The sequence below is a fragment of the Choloepus didactylus genome, chromosome 4 (assembly GCF_015220235.1).
Source record: "Choloepus didactylus isolate mChoDid1 chromosome 4, mChoDid1.pri, whole genome shotgun sequence".
Classification (NCBI taxonomy): Eukaryota; Metazoa; Chordata; class Mammalia; order Pilosa; family Megalonychidae; genus Choloepus; species Choloepus didactylus.
Genome location: NC_051310.1, coordinates 9,240,134 through 9,247,094, shown reverse-complemented (window position 1 = coordinate 9,247,094; position 6,961 = coordinate 9,240,134). Strand labels below are relative to the sequence as shown.

The 6,961-nt window shown below is 45.7% G+C and overlaps 1 non-coding gene across 1 annotated transcript; it reads right to left on the bottom strand.

The window, feature by feature from the left end:
• Positions 1 to 6,500: 6,500 nt before the first annotated feature.
• LOC119533538 lies at positions 6,501 to 6,607 on the bottom strand. The gene has a single exon (XR_005216666.1). It is a non-coding gene; the product is annotated as a U6 spliceosomal RNA (small nuclear RNA).
• Between the last annotated feature and the right edge of the window lie 354 nt (positions 6,608 to 6,961).

Below are 6,961 nucleotides of genomic sequence, written 5' to 3'. Positions count from 1 at the left end.
TAACTTGCCTAAGATCGTCTACCTTGGAAGCAGCAGAAAAGGAATCTGACACCAGGTCTGTCTTAACCCAAAACCAGGCTTTTAACCTCTATTTTACTGCTATCTCCCAGCTACCAAAGTGTTAACAATTATTATGCTCAGTGTCCTGAGTTCTTGACTTACATGGCTGCATTTAATCCTTTTAGGGCAGCAGCCTTAGAGGTGGCAAAGTTGGGACATAGACTCTAAGTAAGCTGCCCAAGTTCTCCTAAAGTAGTGGGGCCCAGTCCATTTGACCCCTAAATTCCTGCTGGAGCCCACCATGCTGCCCAGCTCAGCAGGTTCTCCCATGTGGACCTGGCAGGGAAGATCAGCTTCTGTGCACTTTCACGATTTTCTAACCCAGGTCAAAGTGAAATGGAAATGGGCAATTGATCCTGCTTTGGGGGAGGATGTGCCCAGCCAGCAGAAGTGACTGCAGTCCAAAAAGAATATTTGCTATTTTCTTAGCAATGGAGGCATACAGGTGAAAACAGGTGAGTTTTGCAAATAAATTGTATATTGCCATAGGGGGGATCATATAAGAATTCTTCACAGCATTGATATGAATTGTTCATGGACTGTGGGCCTGGGTATAAATGCCAAGTAGAGTGAATAATTATAGCAAACTACCTATATGTTTGTGTAGCAAAACAAGTGAAAAGATGGATTACACAGGCAGGGCAAAATGCCTAGGAACTCCATCTTTAGGAATCAATCCTATCCATATGTTTTATGTTACATATGCAAGGCTGTTTGTTGCAGCTCTGTATGTGTGTGTGTGTGTGTGTGTGTGTGTTTAATGGGGAAAATTGCTAACAAGCTGAATGCACATCAATATGTAAATGGTTAAATGAATTTCTGTGTGCTCATGGTATGGAATACCAGGCAGCTTACAAAGAAGATAGGTTTGACGTGGAAAAGTTTCCAAAATTTATTGGTACAATTAAATTGTGGAACAAAATGTATTGATAAATTCCAATTATGTAAAAAACTAAAATAAATAAACTACATATGTACATATCATATATATATATATTTTTTTTTTCAAGTAAAGTCCTTAAAAGAGAAAAAAGGCCTGAAAAGACACAAGCCTGGTCTCCGATTACCTCTAGAGAGAAGCATCACATAGCTGGAGTGGGAGGGGGAAGATTTGCTCACCACGCTATGTATTCATATTCATTATTATTATGATTATGCATCACTTGCCTTTTATTTTCCTATGCCTGCTTTTCCAAGTGTCACAGTTTAATTAACCATTACAAAATATTACAAAATCTAGACTTCAGAAAACTAGACCGCAAATTTTATTTTATATATGAAATCCAATAAAGTCAGCTTAACTTCACAAGTTAGCAAAGTTGGCTATTTACTCTCACCTCTCATCAAGATATTGTAGCATTTGTAAAGAAATCATAAATTACTCTAAACATTATAATAAAAATATATTTTAGATAAATCAGCGAAGCACTGTAAATACGGAGTTCTGCAGATCACAGACATTTTGGATACAAGGTACACTGTATTTCTAACACCACTTGGCCTTTAGAGGTTTGGTCTAATCCTTTACTGTCAGGATTATTGAAAAACTTCAGCTGAAAACAATTTTACATCTCAATTATTCATGATTAATGTAATCAGGTGGAATTAATAAAGTCAAAATATACGGAGAGAATGAAAATAGCACAAGCAACACACACTGTTACACAGATGTAAACAGAAGACGAAGGAGCAACCACACATTCCTAGCAGTGAACATTCAAGAGTGATTTGAAAATAACTTTGCAGGGTTAATTAGTGGTGCATTATGCAGAATACGATCATTCTGTTGAGAGCACAATATTTTATTTTAATAAGCATGTGGACAACACAGTAAAGGAGATAAGGCAAAACTGCTTGGGATGTGTTACACCCTGTTCCTGGGGACTGGCAGCCACGCAGGAGGGAATGTGTTTATTCGACAAGTCAGAAGCAGTTTCATCTTTGCAGCCATTCACTCAGCCAGCAGAACCCTTGAACAATGCTATTTTGATGGAGGGTTTTCTGGATGTTTGGTCCAAGAATATGATGGTGATCACCACCCAGCTGTGGTGCTTGCATTCATGGGGCTCAAAGTCTACGGAGGCAGAGACAAATGTTATTTGACACCCAGGAATGCATATAAATGCAAACTGCGATAAATACATACAACAAATATGCTCTGAATGTGAATAGTTGGAGATAAGAGATAGCATCATTCAAAAAGGATGTTTGAACAGATGCTTAAGAATGATAGGAAAAAATGCAAAAAGAAAAAAAAAGAGGTAGGCATGAACTAGATGAGAGTGGGAGAGGGATGGAGAACTTTTTAGGCACAGAGAATAAATAGAATGTTCCAAATCGGTGAGAGGCCTAAAAGGTTTACATTCATCAACGCACGTGGTCCACACTATATGAGGTAGGTAGCTATTCTTCACTTTCTCATTTTACAGATGAGGAAACTGAGGCATGGAGCAATTAAGCAATTTGTCCAAGATCCACAGCTAGTGCATGGTGGCGCAAAGCTCTGCAGCCTGGCAGGGGGTCTCCAGAGCCCCTGGGGCTCTTACCCACTCCCCTTTCCTGCCTTCTGGGAGGGTGGACAGAGGGGCTCGAGAAGCCCCTGGGAGATGGGGTTTGGGGATTAGGGTGTGTGAACATCCTCCCTAGAGTTTCCATTACTCCCCGCAAGGGGGCAGCCCCTGCTTCCTCCTGCGTTAGCACTGGGGCTGCGGGTAAAACGGAGACTCTAGGGCTGAGGGTGTCCCTGGGAACTCGGCCCCACCACCCACAAACCGTGCCACCCTGGCAAGTTACTGAACCTCTCTGAGCCCCAGTTTACTCCCCTATGAAAGGAGTTGGCGACAGAGGTGACTGTTTCCCACCAGGTCTTGCACATACAGCACGTTGCAGGAAGTCTCTACTCACCAACTTTTGACCTTGTTAGAGATGAGGGGACACAAGCAAGTTGATCCGGATATTCGAAAAAATAGGACAAATGGGACCAGCGTTGGTTGAGAGCACTCGCTGCGTGACAGGGGTGCGGCTGTGCGCGTTGCACCCACTGTCCTACCCGAGGCCTTGCGGACCTGGCACAGCGGTGCAGCTGCACGTAGGGGCAGGGACACTGAGGTGACAGGAGGAGAATCGGCTTGTCACCATCAGGAAGCTAATGCAAGGAGGAATGCAGGCAAACCCAGGTCTCAGCAGGTCTGCAAACTGCCAGGGCCATGGAACCTGGGGAGCCAGTGTGTCCACGATGCAGATCGGCCTAGCCCCTGACCTGGTCATTGCCCGAGCACTCGAGTGCCTACTCTGCTGGAGGAAGACGCATCTTTTCACATTAGCACAAAGGGGATGAGCAGCCATCCTGCCTCTCAGCAGAAGCACACTGAGAGTTCAAACTGTTCCTGCCAAGGTTTTCCCCCAAGACACATTGAATTCTCATGCAAGTGGAGACTCCTCTTGGGCTTACTTTGGAAGACTTCTCCCAGATGTGCCTTTAAAACAAACTAATAGAGTGTGGAGGAGTCTGAGAGTCACAAGTTAACAAAAGACCCTCCAGAAAGGGCAGGGAAATGCGTCCAGGAGCTCTGTGCTACAGAGGAACTTTCGAGACTGAGATTCACACTCCTAGCACAGTATCCACTGTGCCAATTCTCAATTGCAACCCCCAACCCAGGCCAAAGGAGGAGGAGGTGAGAACGGGACACAAGCTGTAGTACAGAAAATTATACACAATCCGTATTGGTTGCTCACTGGATGTAGAGATAAAGGAACAAGAAGCAGAACTCCTGCCCCAGGGATGTGTTATCAATTCCCTTTAAAGGGAAACAACTAGGGGTGGCCGTGAAGTATGTAGACTCTGAGCCAGATGGACAGGGTTTGAGTGTTCAAATCCCCAGTCTCTCACTGTGGCTAGACAAGTCACTTAGCCTCTACAGCCTTCAGTTTCCTAACCTTTAACAGGGTTTCTTGGCTACTACCTTCTAGAATTGCTCTCCAGGTAAATAACTTAATATGTATCAAGTGTTAGATCGGTATTCTGCATCTTATTAGAAAGTTGCCCATCATTGTCATTAGCTCTTGTCACAACCAATGAAGAATCCTCTCTCACCAAAATGAGAGGTTGTCTCAGACCCAAATGACATTACAAATGTTCTGACTCTGACAGAACATCCTTCCTGCCCTTTCATATTGCTATATCCAGATGAGTCTCGTTATGGTCGTGCCACCTCCTCCAGGAAGCCTTCCCTGAATACCTTAGGCTAGACTAAGGGACTCTTCTCTGAAACCTCCTAGTGACTCTCTCATCACATCTATCCCATTGTGTCATATCTACTAGTTAACTTATCTCCTTCATTAGATCATGAGCATCCTATCGGCAGGGGTTACATTGAATTAAGTTCTGCATCTTCAGCATTCAATACCATGCTTCACACTAATAGATACTCTATAAATGCTTACTGAAAGAGTGAATGAATGAATGAAATGGCCTAAGAAGTTGCATCACTGGAGTAGGAGACAAACAGGTCAGCTGAGGAAGTTCTCCAAGCTCTCTCTATATAACAGTAAGAGATCTTGGGCAAGTCATTTGGCCATTGTCCCTAGATGAGTGTATATGAAATTCTGTTGACCTAACTCACATCGCCAAGGCCCTTCAGAACAACTAATCATTGTCAAGTACGAGGAAAATTGAAAAGGCAAGAGACATGCCAACAAGAAAAAATAATAACAATCCACAGTAGGCTGATGTGGCCGTGGTTCAAACAGCCAGCACGAGGCATTCTCAGCAATGTCAGACTGGGATCCCGAATCTGAAAGAGGGAGGGTACAGGCCCGGCCCCTGCAAGTCCCTCCAGAGCAGTGCTGGGTCCCACCATCACCGCAGGGATGATGCTAGCCTGCTCCGTGTTTGCACAGATAACATCAGCCACCACCATGAAAAGCCAGCATCTTCTGCTCTTTCCAAACCCCTGGCATTGTTATTTTCTTCGGCACCACCTTTAAATCACCCTTCAGGAAGCTGATTGCAAAGTTGAAAGTAGGTTTCAGGGTCACTAGAAATTGATGACAGTGGATTCTCATAAAAAATAGAAAGGAAAAGAAAGAAATAGTTACAGATCCTTCCAATCTGCCTCTCACCATCCTTCCTTTGCTGAGACATTCTGCAGGTTATAGTCTGGGGCAGTGGAATTTAGGTCAATGACATGCATGCTTCCTCTTAGAACAAAATCTTTCTGCAGCAAGTGCAAGATTTCCTGTTATGACTGTGGATCTTGCCAGCAGCACCAGCAAACTGACTGTAAAGGCTTCCACCCTGTTTGTTTATCATTCTTTAACAATGGGCTTTGGGGAAGGAGGGACAGACATTGCAAACGCTCTGACGAGCTGCGCCGGGCCCGCGTTGCCACCTGAATAATGCATGCCCACTTTGTGCGTGTACCCGACACGGGCCCGAGTGCAGGAGAACGCCGAAGGCTTTGAAGCACCTGCTCTGAGCGGCTCCCATGACAGCCCAAGAGTCCAGATAAGATCTGAGCCCTGCCTCCCCCCACCTACCCTCCTCGCCGTGCCCCCTCCATTTCCCTTTTTGCATTTAAAATAAGCTCTGAGCCTAAGCCGCCAGGAGACACTGTCAAATCGGCCGCTTTCATGTGACTCATCTCAGCCTCTTCCTGGGCAGCCTCGCCCCGGTTAGGGTCTTCTCCTAACCTTTCTGGACGCAGCCGTGGCAGCCTTGCAAAGGGCCGTCCGACGGGTCCCCTCTCCGGCCTGCTCCAAGCCACCCTCCACGTGGAGGCAGCTCGTAGGATTTTTCTAATAATGAAAAGGCCACCCTGCACTGCTGCACGCCAGGCACACCCTCCAAGTGCATGTCCCTCTCCCACTTGGTAGTCATCAAGGACTTCCCACTGCTTCAAGTCACATTCAAACTTCTTATTTGGCACTTAAGTCCTTCCATACTGGGGCCCCTGCTCACGCTGCAGCCTCCCTCCTGCCTCGCGGATGCCCCGAGCTGCCCAGAACGACGTTTCCCACACCCCCACATGCCCCACACACCGCTGTGCCTTTACACTTGGTGTCCCTGCCGTCTATCAGCCCTAGAAGCAGCCATGGCCACGGTGCAAAATAGTGGCTTCCTGCTGCTGAGTCAATTGCAGGTGTGTTTTCTGCACGTCTTTGTTTGGTTCTCAAGACAGCATCATGTGGCAGACCCCATTCTCCTCCCTGTGGTGTGGATAAGACCCGGAGCTTCACTGAGAGAGGAGAAATTACTTGTCCAAGATCACAGTTAGAAAGTTGACTGAGGATGCAAACCCAGGTCCAGATTAGCCTCATATTAACCTCACACTGTGCTTCCTTTTCTTTCACCTTTCTCTTTCCCCTGCTCCCTCTCTCTCTACCTCTCTCTCTCTCTCTCTCTTTCTCTCTTGGAGAAGTTGTGGGTCTACAGAACAATCAAAAATGCAGAACGCTTCACAAATTTGCATGTCATTCTTGCACAGAGACAATGCTAACCTTCTCTGTATCATTCCAATTTTAGTGTATGTGCTGCCAAAGCGAACACAACTCGGCCTCCTTTCCTCTATTATTGTATCCCTACTTATTCGCAAAGATTTCCTAAGCTCCAGCCACCCTAAAATGCCTTTTTTTTTTTTTTGAAGTATAACTCTAGCCAATGTCCCCCTGTCCCCCTCTACATTCTACCTCTTCCCCTGCTCTTCTTCCAAGCTGGAATGTTCTTCCTCGCCACAGACTCATAATAAAGCTTTGACCCTCCTTACATGCCATTCCTCCAAGAAGACTTCCAGGATTGCCGAGATACAAGCCACTCCAGCCCCCTCACACTTCTGTGGCAGATTTGCCAGCAGTGAAATAATTTCTATCCGTCAGTTATACCCATGTCTGCTTTCTTTTTTAC